Raw genomic sequence first — 14,227 nt, 5'->3', positions numbered from 1 at the left:
GAATCAGCCGCATTTGGGGTCAAGTTTCAACTCTGCCTCCTTCCGGCAGTGAGACCCAGGGCAAGCAATCAATTTCCTTTGAGCCTCAGTTTCCTAATCTGTGAAATGGGGCTAATCGTTGGGACTGTTTTGAAGACGCATGTGTTCTGACTCGTACACTGAGCACAGTGGCTGACTCAACTGTCGATGCCAGACATGCATAACGACAATATAAATGTAATGATAATTCCTTCCAGAAATACCTGTTGAGCACCTGTGACAGGCCAGGTACTGTGCAGGGTGCTCTTGAAGATATGAAGGTGAGTAAGACAAGTCCCACCCCTCCTGGAGGACATGCGCAAGAATGATTCTAACCAAACCTGAGAATGCTGAGTGATGGGAGGGGAGGCATGCAGAGGAGGTCAGCACAGGCATTCAGGGAAGCCTTCCTGGAGGAGGCAGCACTTGAGCTGGGCCTGGGCGGGTGGCTAGGACTGTGGATGTGGGGAGGAGAGGAAGGACATGCCTACATGAAGAAGGAAGTAGGGTGAAAGAGGTGCAAGTTTAGGGCACACAGAAGCTCCATGTGGTTGGAGTACAGTGCCCAGTGAGGACATGGGGGGTGGACAGCATGCCAGGTGGGACAGAGCGGCACTGTCCCCCAAATACACCATCTGCCTCTGCCTTGCTTGGTGACCTTGAGTCAGGTACTGTGTGTCTCTGAGTCTCCGATTTCTCATTTGTGAAATTGAAGGTCTGGAGTGATCAGTGCTTCACCACCTTTCCCCCAAGAACTTTAGTTACTCCCTGTTTTTCTCCCCATTGTCTCGCACACATGCTGTGTCTTTGCATGAAGTCACTGAAGGTTTTGACCAAGGCTACGGATGATCTGTCACAGGTGATGTGAAAAAGCCCCCTGGCTCCAGTGTGGTGATGGGTGGGAAGACGGGAGGCCCCCACCATGAGCCGTGAGGGCCCTGGCGAGGCCTGGGCTGAGGGAGGTGAAGGAGAAAACAGCATTAGGAGCTGGAGCTCTGGCCTGGAAGTCCCGACAGGGGCTGAGGGGAGAAGGCAGAGCCTGGGTGATTGACGGTCAGGTGTATAGGTTGGGGGTTCAGCCAGAGGGGCATCTCTCCCATCCCCAGAGAGAGAATAATGGGTTGGTTTAAACAAATTGAATTTGAGGCACCTCTGAGACGTCATGGTAGAGTGTCCAGTAGGGAATGGATTTTTTTTTTTTCTTTTTTGAGACAGTCTCGCTCCAGGCTAGAGTGCAGTGGTGCAATCTCGGCTCACTGCAACCTCCGCCTCCCAGGTTCAAGCGATTCTCCTGCCTCAGCCTCCTGAGTAGCTGGGACTATAGGTGCATGCCACCATGCCCAGCTAATTTTTTTGTATTTTGTTTTTGTTTTTTAGTAGAGATTGTTTTTTATTTTTTATTTTTTATTTTTATTATTATTATTTTTTTTTAGTAGAGACCGGGTTTCACCACGTTGGCCAGGATGGTCTTGATCTCTTGACCTCATGGTCCACTTGCCTCAGCCTCCCAAAGTGCAGGGATAACAGGCATGAGCCACTGCGCCCAGTCTTTTTTTTTTTTTTTTTGACAGAGTCTCACTCTGTTGCCCAGGCTGGAGTGCAGTGGCGCAATCTTGGCTCACTGCAGCCTCCACCTCCCAGGTTCCAGCGATTCTCCTGCCTCAGCCTCCCCAGTAGCTGGGATTACAGGTGCCTGCCACCATGCCCGGCTAATTTTTGTATTTTTAGTAGAGACGGGGTTTCACCATGTTGGCCAGGCTGGTCTCAAACTCCTGGCCTCAGGTGATCCTCCTGCCTCGGCCTCCCAAAGTGCTGGGATTACAGGTGTGAGCCACTGTGCCCCCCTGGACTCTTAACCAGTCTTTCTCATCCCTTGGAGAAATCCTAAGGTGCTCACAGAAGTGGTCCCTTCCCATTTCCACTGGCGGTAGCTCTGAATTCTGGTGTTCATTGTGGGCTGGGCGGGCAGAGGCAGAAGGGTTTGTGATGGGAGCAGGGTTTTCCGCCCCGGTCCTGTTGGCTGTTTTCTATTCTGTACTGGTCTTTGACGGGGGCCAGGCATTGGTAGGTGGGACTGATGATGGGCCTAATGATTGACTAGTGTATTCGCCAATGGAACGCACGTGGGCCTCCTAACCCAGCAATACGAGGGGTCTGGACGATCACCGGTTCCTGGCTCCCCACACCCCACCCCAGATCAGAAAAGAGCAGGGAGAAAGAGACCTGTTGCTGTTTTTTATCTTTATAAAACCCTAACAGAAAATAGAACATTTATCTGTGAGAAGGGTACACTGGCTTAACTAAAATGTCAAGTTTCATTGCTGGAATTATAATGAGGAACACGATAAATGTACATTTATTCAGTAATTACTAATTCAGGATTCTGTTTTGTATGAAACAAAACCAGGACATGCTGCTCAGAAGCTCTGATTAGTTTTGCTTCATGCAAAATCAGCTCCTGGCCGGGCATGGTGGCTCATGCCTGTAATCCCAGCACTTTGCGAGGCTGAGGTAGGCAGATCGCGAGGTCAGGAGTTTGAGACCAGCCTGGCCAACATGGGGAAACCCCATCTTTACTAAAAATACAAAAATTAGCCGGGCATAGTGGCAGGCGCCTGTAATCCCAGCTACTTGGGAGGCTGAGGCAGGAGAATCGCTTGAACCTGGTAGGCAGAGGTTGCAGTGAGCCAAGATTGCGCCACTGCCCTCCAGCCTAGGGGACAAGAGCGAGACTCTCTCTGGAAAAAAAAAAAAAAAATCAGCTCCTGAATTAATAATTATTGGATGAGTGTTATTTGATAGCCCTACATTTTAAGAACAGAGAGACAGAGAGAGAAAAAGAGTGTGTGAGTGTGTGTGTGGCGGGGGAAGAGGTACAGAGCTGGGGTAATAAAAAGGTAAAAAGCTGTCATTTTACCAATGAGAAAACAGAAGTGTAGGGGGTAAGTGACCAGCTCAAGGTCACACAATGAGGCCAGTTCACACAGCAGGGAGGGCCAGACCGCAGACTGCCTAAGCCCCCAACCCTGGGCTCTCCCTGGTGCTCTTTGCTGCTGTGGTTTTGGGGGGTGGAGTGTGTGAGGGAAGCTGAAGAGTTAACAATGAATTCTGTAACTTCAGGCCATGGCCAACAGCTGCCTGGGAGATAAGGGGAGGCGACCCCTGGGAACAAACAGCCTGTGGATTGGAGAGATTGAGCAAGGCCGGAAAAACAGGTGCAGGTGGCAACAGGGAAGGGGGTGGGGCAGGAGACAGAACCAGAGCCAGAGGGAGCAGAGGAGGTTCCAGGGCTCCTGGGACCCTGGAGGGTCCCTGTTGCCAGAAGGCACTGGCTGGGCCAGAGTCCAGGGTGAGCAGAATCAGGTCCCAGGCTCCACCCTCTGCAAACTTCTCTATGACCCCACAGGGGGTTAACTGGGCCTTGAATTGCAGAACCAGAAGGGGCCGAAGGGAGCACCCAGGCCTCAGCTGGCTCTGGTCTGAGACCTAGGTTGGAGGCAGAGGCGATGGCCACACCTGGGAGGCTGGGTTGCCCTTGGACAAAGAAGCGGCCGCAGCTGTTTAGGTTCCGCCACCTCTCCCCTCCTCTGTCCCCAAAGGCTGTCCAGCCCCCGCAGCAGTCAGTCCTTGGGTTTCACAGGCCCTGCCCTGGAGAGCTTTTCTTCAGAATCAGCCCCATTAGAAATCCCTCCCCCAGCGAATCACTGGGAGCTTGGGCTGGTGTGGGGAAAAGGGCACTGGGCTGAGAGGTGAAAGTCCGGGGCTCAGACCCTGTCCTGTCACAGATGCCCTGACCCTCTCTAGGGGCTGTTAAAACCATCCCCATTCAGGGTAAAGGTCCCTGTTGACACTACGGGTTGGGGGAGCTGGGTGGGTGCCTGGGCGCTGCTCCCATCCCCCCACTCTGAGAGCTTGCTGTGTAGGCAGAGGCCCTGCCAGCCACAGGCTGCTGGGGCTGAGGCTGGGCTGGCTACGGGCTGGTCTCCTCCTCTTCCCCCAGCAGGGCTGTGGGGGCCTGCCCAGGCCCCCTGGTCCTGTGTTTGGGCAGCAAGCCAGCACCTGTGTGAGGGGTGGCCGGGCACCCTGCCCAGAGCTGAGGAGAAGCTGCCCCCTGGGGACTGGGCCCAGGCCTTCTTGTTCAGCCAGAAATTCCAGCCTTTTAAGGATCAAGAGCCAGAGAACGGCCTTTTCCAGGCTGCCAGCGAGCTGTTTTTCCAGCTCGGCAGTATCGCCAGCGCCTTGAGGGAGGCCTCTCTGCCCGCACCTCGTAGGCCAGGCTCTCAGGAAGGAATTATTTCTTAAGTCAACTTTGTTGACGTCTAACTTACGCACAACAAAATGTGCCCATTTTAGGTGCACTGTTGTATGTTTGCGTACCTACCACGATAACCAAGGTACAGAACGTTTCCGTTACCCTGAAAGGTTCCCTGTGGCCCCTTCTGAGTCGGTCACACCCGTTCCCTGGCCCCAGGCAAGCACCAATCAGCTTTCTGTCATGACAGATCAGATTTGCATGTTTCTTATACGTTACTATACAGTTTCTACTCTGCTCTTACCTCTGACTTCTCCCCCCTCAGCCTAATGATTTCAAGATTCGTTCATATTGTTGTGTCTATCGTAGTTCTTTCCTTGTTATTGCAGAGTCATATATTCCATTATATGGATATGTTATAGTTTGTGTATCCATTCACCTGTGTTTGGACATCTGGGTTGTTTCCAGTTGGCAGCTATTATGAATAAAGCAGCTGTGAACATTTGTATATAAATCATCATGTGGATGCATGTGTTCATTTCTCTCGCATTAGTAACTAGAAGAGGGATTGCTGGGTCACGTGGTAAGTGTATGCTTCACTTTTAAAGAAACCACCCAACTGTTTCCTAAAGTGGTTGTACCATTTTACAACGTATGGGTAGGACAGGATTTTGAATGCAGCCCTTCCCTCCCTGTTCCATATCCTGGCCTTTTCTCTTCCCCAGGGACTGAGCAGGGTTTTGTTTTGTTGTTGTTGTTGTTGTTTTCATAAGTTTGTATGGTGCTTTGGTCGTGGGGGCGGTTCTTTGCTTCACCAGAAAACATTCTCCTGCCCTCTCACAGTCCCTGCTCATGGATGAGGTTAAAGTGGCTATGCTGAGTGGAGAAGGGCTTAAGGATCTATTTATATGTGAGTTTAAGCAGATAGTGTTGGCTAAAATGCTATAATTATTTTCCTTTTGCTAGCTCTTCCCATCCTGTGAGAGTTTTTTTTTTTTTTTTTAGACTGAGTCTCGCTCTGTGGCTTAGGCTGGAGTGCAGTAACGCGATCTCTGCTCACCGCAACCTCTGCCTCCCAGGTTCAAGCAATTCTCCTGTCTCAGCCTCCTGAGTGCCAGGTACACACCACCACGCCTGGTGAATTTTTGTATTTTTAGTAGAGACGGGGTTTCACCATATTGGGCAGGCCAATCTCGAACTCCTCAGGTGATCGACACACCTTAGTCTCTCAAAGTGCTGGGATTACAGACGTGAGCCACGCGCCTGGCCAAGTGTGTTTTTAAACAGAGCTACTGCCATGCTGGCAGCCTCATCCTATTCCCCGGCCTGCTGCTCCCCTGACCCCCATCAAAACCATTTCTTTTAGAGGCCAAGGCAGCTGAGAGTTTCTTTTCCTGAGTTTTCACTTCTTATTAGCACAGGCTGATAACTGGGTAGGCACTGGAGCTGGAGAACTTTGTATTTTTGCTGTCAGTGTCCTACCCCTGCTCTCACCTCCCTGTCTGACCCATTGTTCCACCTTGCCATCAGTCACCAGAGAGCTCTGGGCTTCCCTAACTCAAAGGATACAGCTGCCCAGAAAGAAAGGATTAAGCTTTCTTTTTGTATTCAGACACATTGCTAATTGCCAAGAAAGTACAGGCAGAAGAAAGAATCTACCCTTGGAGCCAGAGTTAAGGAAACCTAACAGCCTGGCACCGCACATCTGCTGAACTAGTCCTATTTCTACCCCCGTTTTAAAGTTTTTAGGGCTGGGCCAATAAATAACCTTTTTAGGATAAATTCAGATCTTCACAATAAGACTCTCGGGATATAATTTCTCTCACATTTCAGGACACCTAAGAAACCATTCTCCCCTGCTTGGGGAATACCACTACTCATGCCTGGAGCAGCTCACTGGGCTGGGTTCATCATGCTCCACCTTCTTCTTCTTCTTCTTCTTTTTTTTTTGAGACAGGGCCTCACTCTGTCGCCCAGGCTGGGGTGCAGGTGCAGCGGTGCTATCTCAGTGCACTGCAACCTCTGGCTCCCAGGTTCAAGTGATTCTCCTGGCTCAGCCTCCCAAGTAGCTGGGACTACAGGCATGCACCACCATACCCAGGTAATTTTTGTATTTTTAGTAGAGATGGGGTTTCACCATGTTGGCCAGGCTAGTCTCAAACTCCTGACCTCAAGTGATCCACCCACCTCAGCCTCCCAAAGTGCTGGGATTACAGGCATGAGCCACCGCGCCTGGCCATGTTCCACCTTCTTTAGAAGGCATTTGCTGGCAAGATCCCACCAGCCTCAGCATGTTTTAAACAGATGAAATTGCCCTGGACTATCAAAAGTTTGCCTGGGATGATAAGCCTGTGACATTGCCCCAGTCTGAGCTATCAAAACAGTATTTAATCCTGGATTAAATATTGTTGTTACTGCTGTTTATTTTATTCAAAGATTGAAAAATAGCTGTGAGGTGCTGAATTTGATACAGGCAGGAAGTCTTGTTAACTAACCCTTATTCCGAGCTGGCTTAAGCCAAACCTGTGCTGTCCAATATGGTAGCCACTAGCCACATGTGGCTATCTGAATTTAAATTACTAAGTTAAAATTCAATACAATTAATTTAGTTCCTTCATTGCAGTAGTCACATTTGAAATGCTCAGTCGCCATGTGTTGTTAGTGGCTACCATATTGGACATGGCAGATATAGGACATTTCCATCGCCACATAAAGTTTTATTGGACCGTGCTGGTTTCAACACTTAGCCACACGTACAGCAGCAGCTTTATCATGTAGAACATTTAGAACCTTATCACCTAGAACATCTGTATATGGGCCTTATCTGGGATAGACCTTAGAGAAAAAAATTTCAGAGATACAATCCCTGTCCAAAATGCATCTGCAAATCCAGAATGACACTGGCACACAGGATTTAAGAGAGTAGAGGACCAATTTCAGACCAAGCAATGATGGACGTGTAAGGGCAAGAGAGAGAGACACAAATTCAAAGAGAAGGAAATTGCATGTGCAAAGGCAAGAGATGTGAGGGGCTGGCTGTTTGGGGTTGTCCTGGAGTGCTATAACAAGGAGATATTTGTACTTTAGGATGGTTACTTTGGAGACAGTGAGAGGGCCATGGGGAGACCAGGAGGACCAAGGAATAATCCAGAGGGAAACAGAGTTGTCCTTGAACTAAAGCCTGGGCAGTAGGGGTGGAGAGAAGCAGTCAGATCTGAGGGACCTTGGGTCCAGCCTGGACGAGGTAGGTGGGGAGGAGCATGCACCATAGCTGGATGGTGTCAAGGAAGGGCTGGGACATCTAGGATCAGTTGAATGCTGCGGGCTCTAAATTAAAAAGGCTCCACCAGGAAATACCCCAAATGGCTGGTTTCTAGAAGATCAAGGTTGCCAAAGCCGACTCCTTCCAAATCATGAAGTATGAGGTTCTGTGCGACTTCAGCCTTCCCTTTGAGTCAATGAGGCAACAAACTTATTGTTGGAAAATGGTGTCCTCCAGGGAGGGTGTCGTGGGGGGCCTCGGGCTCATTATAGCACAGAATGCACAGCCCTTGGTTGTCCAAACTCTCCACTTGGCTTTATTTATAACCCTAATTACACCCTCCAGGAAGAACAGTTGCTGATCAACCCAGTTACAAATTAAAGTTAATAAAATGAAAAGACAGCAACGAATGGCTGCTGCCCAAGCGCCAAGGGCTCCGATCAACCCCAGAAGGAGACTGCGGTGCTCCCAGGACTCCAGCCACCAGTGTCCTCATTCACATGTTTGCCGTGGCACCCCCCTCCCCTCCCAGCTCACCTCCCTCCCCTCAGTGGCTCAGTCCACCTGTTGTCATCTCCCATCAGGGACCATCAGGCTTCAGGCTCTCCAGGTTCAGAAACTCATGCCATACCCAGTTGGTCCCCAACCCAGCCTTCTCCCGCCACTACTGCCTCCCCAAGGGGTCACATCAGCTGTCGGTGCCACTGTGTGAAATGAAGCTGCTGTGAGCAGACCTGTAAGAATCCAGGGACAGGAAACAGGGCCTTCACCTCTTTACTCCTCTCCAGCTCTCTTTTTTCTCTTTGCAGCTCCCTTTCTTGTTCATTTCCTGTTATCTTTTTCTCTACCCACCTCCCTCACGCTGTGGCTGACCTTGTCCACATGCCCTGAATGTTCTGAGAGGGGCCCTGAATTCCACGGGTGTCCCAGATGGTCGAGCGGCACTGGCTGCTTCGTTCAGAAGCACGGGCAGCTTCAATGCAGCCTCCAGATTCTGCTGACCCTGTCCATTCGTTTTTCTTTCTAAAGAGAGGAAACTGGAGAGGGAGAGTGGGGAACAATCCTCTCCTCAGAGGCCCTGCTGTCTATGTACTTGGCCCCTCGCTCTACCTCCCTCCATCTCCTGCAGCTTGCCTCCTGCAGAAGTAATTACAGACCCTCAATCTTCATGCCTTGCAATCCACAGCACACCGAGATGAACTGATGCAGGTTACCTGGGAGGACGGAAAAGGATGTGATGACTGGGCCACTTCTCTGCAGCATGTAGAAACCAGCGCACTGGTTGGAGGGCTACTTCTGACCCTCTTTGCCAGCCCCTAGAACCCGAGTACCATGCGCGTACCAGCCATCAGGGAAAACAGCGAGTTCCCCGGGGTTTAGGGCAATCATCCCTGGATATTCTGGCTTGTTCTTGTCTCATATCTGCCCAGCTTTAAACTCTTGGTTCTTGGCTGAGCACAGTGGCTCATGCCTCTAATCCCAGCACTCTGAGAGGCCGAGCTGGGAGGATCGCTTGAGCCCAGGAGTTCAAGACCAGCCTGGGCAACATAGGGAGACCCCGTCTCTACAAAAAAATTTAAAAACTAGCTGAATGTGGTGGTGCACACCTGTAGTCCCAGCTACTTAGGAGGCTGAAGTGGGAAGATCGCTTGAGCCTGGAAATTTGAGGCTGCAGTGAGCTGCGATTGCACCAGTGCACTTAAACCTGGGCAACAGGGTGAGACCCTGTCTCTAAAAAAATAAAAACAGATTAAAAATAAACTCTTGGCTCTGTTCCCCCCATAGCCTTGGTTAGGGGTTTCTATCCAGTTCTACCAGCATTTGGCTCTTGGATTTCCCAGATGGGCACTGATGTGGTTCACCCACTGGGAGACCCAGTTTCTGCCCTGCCTTCGTAGAAGCTGTGCCCTGGCTCCAGCTCTGCCATCACCAAGCGTCCACATCAGGCTCTTCCCCTGCGCCCTGGGGAAGCCAGAGTGGACCTCTTCAGTGAGGGGGTGGCAGAGTGACCAGAGGAACCAGTGCTGCCTCTAGGGCTGGCCATGCCAGCGAGGGTGAGATGTCACGATGTCACCATCAGACTCTGACTCAGGGGGCGGCCCACACACTACTTTGCCTTGTGATCAGTGTGTTTACTTGTCTGCCTTGCCCATGAGACTATGAGCTCTGTGAGAGCAGGCCTGTGTCTGAATCGCTGCTGTAGCCCCAGAACCTGAGGCGGGTTCCTGTGCTCTGACCAAGTGTCTGTTGAACAAATAAATAGATGAACAAACGAGCCCTTCCTCCTTCATTCCCTGCCAAGGTTCATGTCCTCCCCATTCACACAGGCCCAGGTGAGAAGCTTTAGGGTCACTGAGTTCTATTGATTCTGCTTCTTAAAATACTTTGCCAACCAATTCCTTCGCTGGGGGACTATATGTTTCTTAGCTAAGTCTGTTTTTATTTCTTTCTTTCTTTATTTATTTATTTTTGAGATATGCTCTAGCTCTGTCACCCAGGCTGGAATTCACTGGTGTGATCATGGCTCACTGTAGCCTCGACCTCCCAGGCGCAAGCGATCCTCCCATCTCAGCCTCCTGAGTAGCTGGGACCACAGGCATGCACTACCATACCAGGCTAACTTTTTTTTAGAGATGGGATCTCACTATGTTGCCCAGTCTGGTCTCAAATTCCTGGACCCCAGCAATCCTCCTGCCTTGGACTTCCCAAGTGTTGGGATTACAGGTGTGAGCCTCCAACTGCCTTTTGATTGATTTTCTGGTTTCCTTTTAAACTCTCACCTACCTGTCCATCTTCCCCATTGCTCATAAGTATAACACAAATGTAATCATGCTGCTCCTCTGTTTAAATATCTCCAGTAACTCTTCCTTTCTCACCAACTAATGCACAGTTCCTTTAGCCCCTCCATGATTTGGCCCGACCTACTTTTCCAGCCTTCTTCCTGCTGCTTCCCCTGTGGACCCTGGGAGCCAGTCACTCAGAAATTCTCACTGTTCTTCAAGCGACTTATTCTTCTTCCACCTCCACATTTTACATGTTTTATCCTCTTTGCAAAGGTTACTGTCTGCAACAAACCCCACCCTTGTCAACCTACTGAACTCCTACTTCTCCTTTAGGATCCAGCTAAAATGTCACCTCCTCCGATTCCTCTGAAGTCATCAGCTAGCAGTCCAGCAGTCCAACTTTTTTTTTTTTTTTTGAGATGGAGTCTCACTCTGTCACCCAGGCTAGAGTGCAGTGGTGCAATCTCGGCTCACTGCAACCTCCGCCTCCCAGGCTCAAGCGATTCTCCTGCCTCAGCCTCCTGAGTAGCTAGGACTACAGGTGTGTGCTACCACACCCATCTAATTTTTTGCATTTTTATTAGAGATGGGGTTTCACCATGTTGGCCAGGCTGGTCTCGAACTCATGACCTCAAGCAATCTGCCCTCCTCAGCCTCCCAAAGTGCTGGGATTACAGGTGTGAGCCACCATACCCGGCTCGGCATTTCTTTTTTATACCTCTTATCGCCTTGTATGTGTCCCCAGCACCAAGTACCCAAGTTCCTTGTTCCATGTCTCTCTTGCACAAGCACATAAGCTCCATGAGGGCAGGACCTGTGTCATCTACCCTACACTGGCTGAGAGCCTTGTGCATGGGGGGAGAGGCGGTATGCTATAGGCTCCGTGGCCTTGGGCAAGTTACTCACCCTCTCTCAGTTTGCTCATCTGTAGACTGTCTTAACAATAGTTCCTGCCTGAGGGTTGTTGAGGATTAAATGAGTTACTATTCATAAAGCAGGTGGAGCAGTGCCTCTCCCATACTAAGCCCTCAATAAACGTTAGCTACTGTTATTATCTGTGATTATTAAGTCCTCTGTAAATGTTTTTGAGTGAATGAGAACTTTAAGTAGAACAAGGCACTTTTCTACACATAAAGAACAACCAGTATCAGAGTCCTTCTGTTAAGATCTTCAAGACATCAATGCACCCCATATACTACCTGGATGAGCAGTCCCTTGTTTGTGGGTAACAATCTACCACTTTTCCAAGTTATGCAGAAAATGTTTGGTTGAGGAAAGATGACTGGAGAAAGTTTATCATAGTTGAGATGAAGGAAGGGAAAAGATTTAGTTATAAGTCCCCTAGTTACATTTTTTTAAGAGACAGGGTCTTACTGTGTTGCCCAGCTGGACACGAAGTCCTGGGCTCAAGCAATCATGTGCCACCACACCCAGTAACCTTTGAGAAGGATGTGAACCCGTGATTATTCAGTTGCTAAATTATGAGGAACCAGGTGACTAAGGGGCCCGGTTTGGGGATATTCCTTTTGGAAACAAATTTCTGCATCCAAAAATCTTTATTTATTTATTTATTCATTTATTTTTGAGACAATCTCACTCTATCACCCAGGCTGGAGTGCAGTGGCTCAATCTCAGCTCACTGCAGCCTCCCCGACTCAAGTGATCCTCCCACCTCAGCCCCCCAAGTAGCTGAGAATACAGGTCCGTGCCACCACACCTGGCCAATTTTTGTATATTTTTGTAGAGGTGGGGTCTCTCTATGCTGCTCAGGCTGATCTCAAACTCCTGAGCTCAAGGGATCCACCGGCCTCGGCCTCCCAGGGTGAGCCACTGTGCCTGGCCCCAGAAGACTTTAAAGACAATTGAATCCTAAACATTTTGGTTTAGAGAATGATCATAATTTTGATCTTGGTTCAAATTCTGGTCCTATTATTTGCTCTTTGTAAGATCCTGATATATCCCTGAGTCTGGCTAATCTATAACTTAAAATCACTCCCATCTCATGCGGCTGTTGTGAGGTTGAGATGGGATTAAATTAATTCACATGAGGTAATTTACATAATGTAAAGCATTAAGATCATAGGTGTGTACAAACTTGTTGTCCCAGTCAATTTTGAAATTTATGCTGTACCTGGATCTAATAAAAATGCTCACCTCTTAAGCAACAATAACATTGAGCAGCTATAGGTATAGTTTTTATTCTTTTATTCTAGTCAGTTAAAAAAAAATCCTCTTGAACTCAATATGCATTGTGGGCCAGATTTTTTGTGACTGGCTGAAGAAAAAAAAAGTGTTAAAAAATACAATCCCTAGTGGTGGCTCACGCCTGTAATCCTAGCACTTTGAGAGGCTGAGGCAGGTGAATTGCTTGAGCCCAGGAATTCAAGACAAGCCTGGGCAAGATGGTGAGACCCTGCCTCTACAAAAAATGCAAAAATTAGCTAGGGATGGTGGCTCACGCCTATAATCCCAGCACTTTGAGAGGCCAAGATGGGTGGATCGCTTGAGCCCATGAGTTTGAGACCAGCCTGGGCAACATGATGAAATCCTGTCTCTACAAAAAATAAAAAAATTATCTGAGTGCGGTGGTGTGTGACTGCAATCCCAGCTACTTGGGAGGCTGAGGTCGGAGGATCACTTGAGCCCAGGAGGTTGAGGCTGCAGTGAGCCGTGATTGTGCCACTGCACTCCAGCCTGGGTGACAGAGCAAGACCCTGTCTAAAAAAAGAAAAAATACAATATCTGCCCTCAGGTAGCTCATAGTCTGGTGAGGGAGACAGATGACAGATTTTTAATGAGTCAAAGTCTAACAGTGGCCTGTTACGTCTCCACAGAGGAGACGCGCATAAGTGACAGGAGACAAGATGGGGCGGGGTAGTTAGGGGAGATGATATTTGGACTAAACCTTGAAGGAAGAGTAGGAATACTAGTCAGACAAGAAACAGGGAAGGAAAACTGACTCCAGGCAGCTGGAGCAGCCTGTACAACGATCCTTGGGTGCAAAGAGCCATCCCATTCTAGGAAGAGCGAATTGTCTGATGAGGCTACAGCATGAACACCCCCAGGAAGGAGGCAAGTGAAGAAACTGGAAAGGCAGACAAGCCTCGTGTCCTGAAGAGACACAGGAGGCAGGTGGCCCGAGTCTGTCCCAGATCAGGATGCAAAGCCACGGAAGGTTGCAATCAGAGGAGTGATCCGATGTGTTAGCATCTTGTTCTGCTCACTCTGGAGGCCACATAACTGGAAGGAGGTTATTCCAAAAATGCAGGCAAGACATTCTCACTTGGAGATGTACAGAGGCCACAAGGAAGGTGATTCCACAATCTGGATCCACATGCAAGCTGGCAAATACATCTTATCCTGCAGTAGATACTCACTAAGAAGTGGCATTTGCCGGGTACCTATCTTACTGACTTTAAAAGAAAAAAACTAGTTGAAGTGGCATTTGCATACTTCCAGTACGCCACGGGGGCACCTATCAGAAGTGTCCCAGCAAAGATGGGCACAGAGGTAAATTCTGGAATGAGGGGAGGTCCAAGGGATCATACCCTAAAAACGTGCTTTTGTTGTTGTTGTTTGAGACCAGGTCTTGCTCTGTTACCTAGGCTGGAATGCAGTGGCGCGATTACAGCTCACTGCAGCCTTGACCTCCTAGGCTCAAGCAATCCTCCTACCTCAGTCTCCTGAGTAGCTGGGACCACAGATGCACACCACCATGCCTGGCTTATTTTTTATTTTATTTTTTGAAGAGATGGAGTCTCATTTTGTTACCCAGGCTGGTCTTGAAGTCCTGGGCTCAAGCAATCCTCCCACCTTGGCCTCCCAAAATGCTGGGATTACAGGCATGAGCCACCGTGCTGGGATTGCAGGCATGAGCCACCGTGCTGGGATTGCAGGCATGAGCCACCGTGC

The sequence above is a fragment of the Hylobates moloch genome, unplaced genomic scaffold (genome assembly GCF_009828535.3).
Source record: "Hylobates moloch isolate HMO894 unplaced genomic scaffold, HMol_V3 SCAFFOLD_41, whole genome shotgun sequence".
In the NCBI taxonomy this organism is placed as follows: Eukaryota; Metazoa; Chordata; class Mammalia; order Primates; family Hylobatidae; genus Hylobates; species Hylobates moloch.
This window is presented reverse-complemented; position numbering follows the sequence as displayed.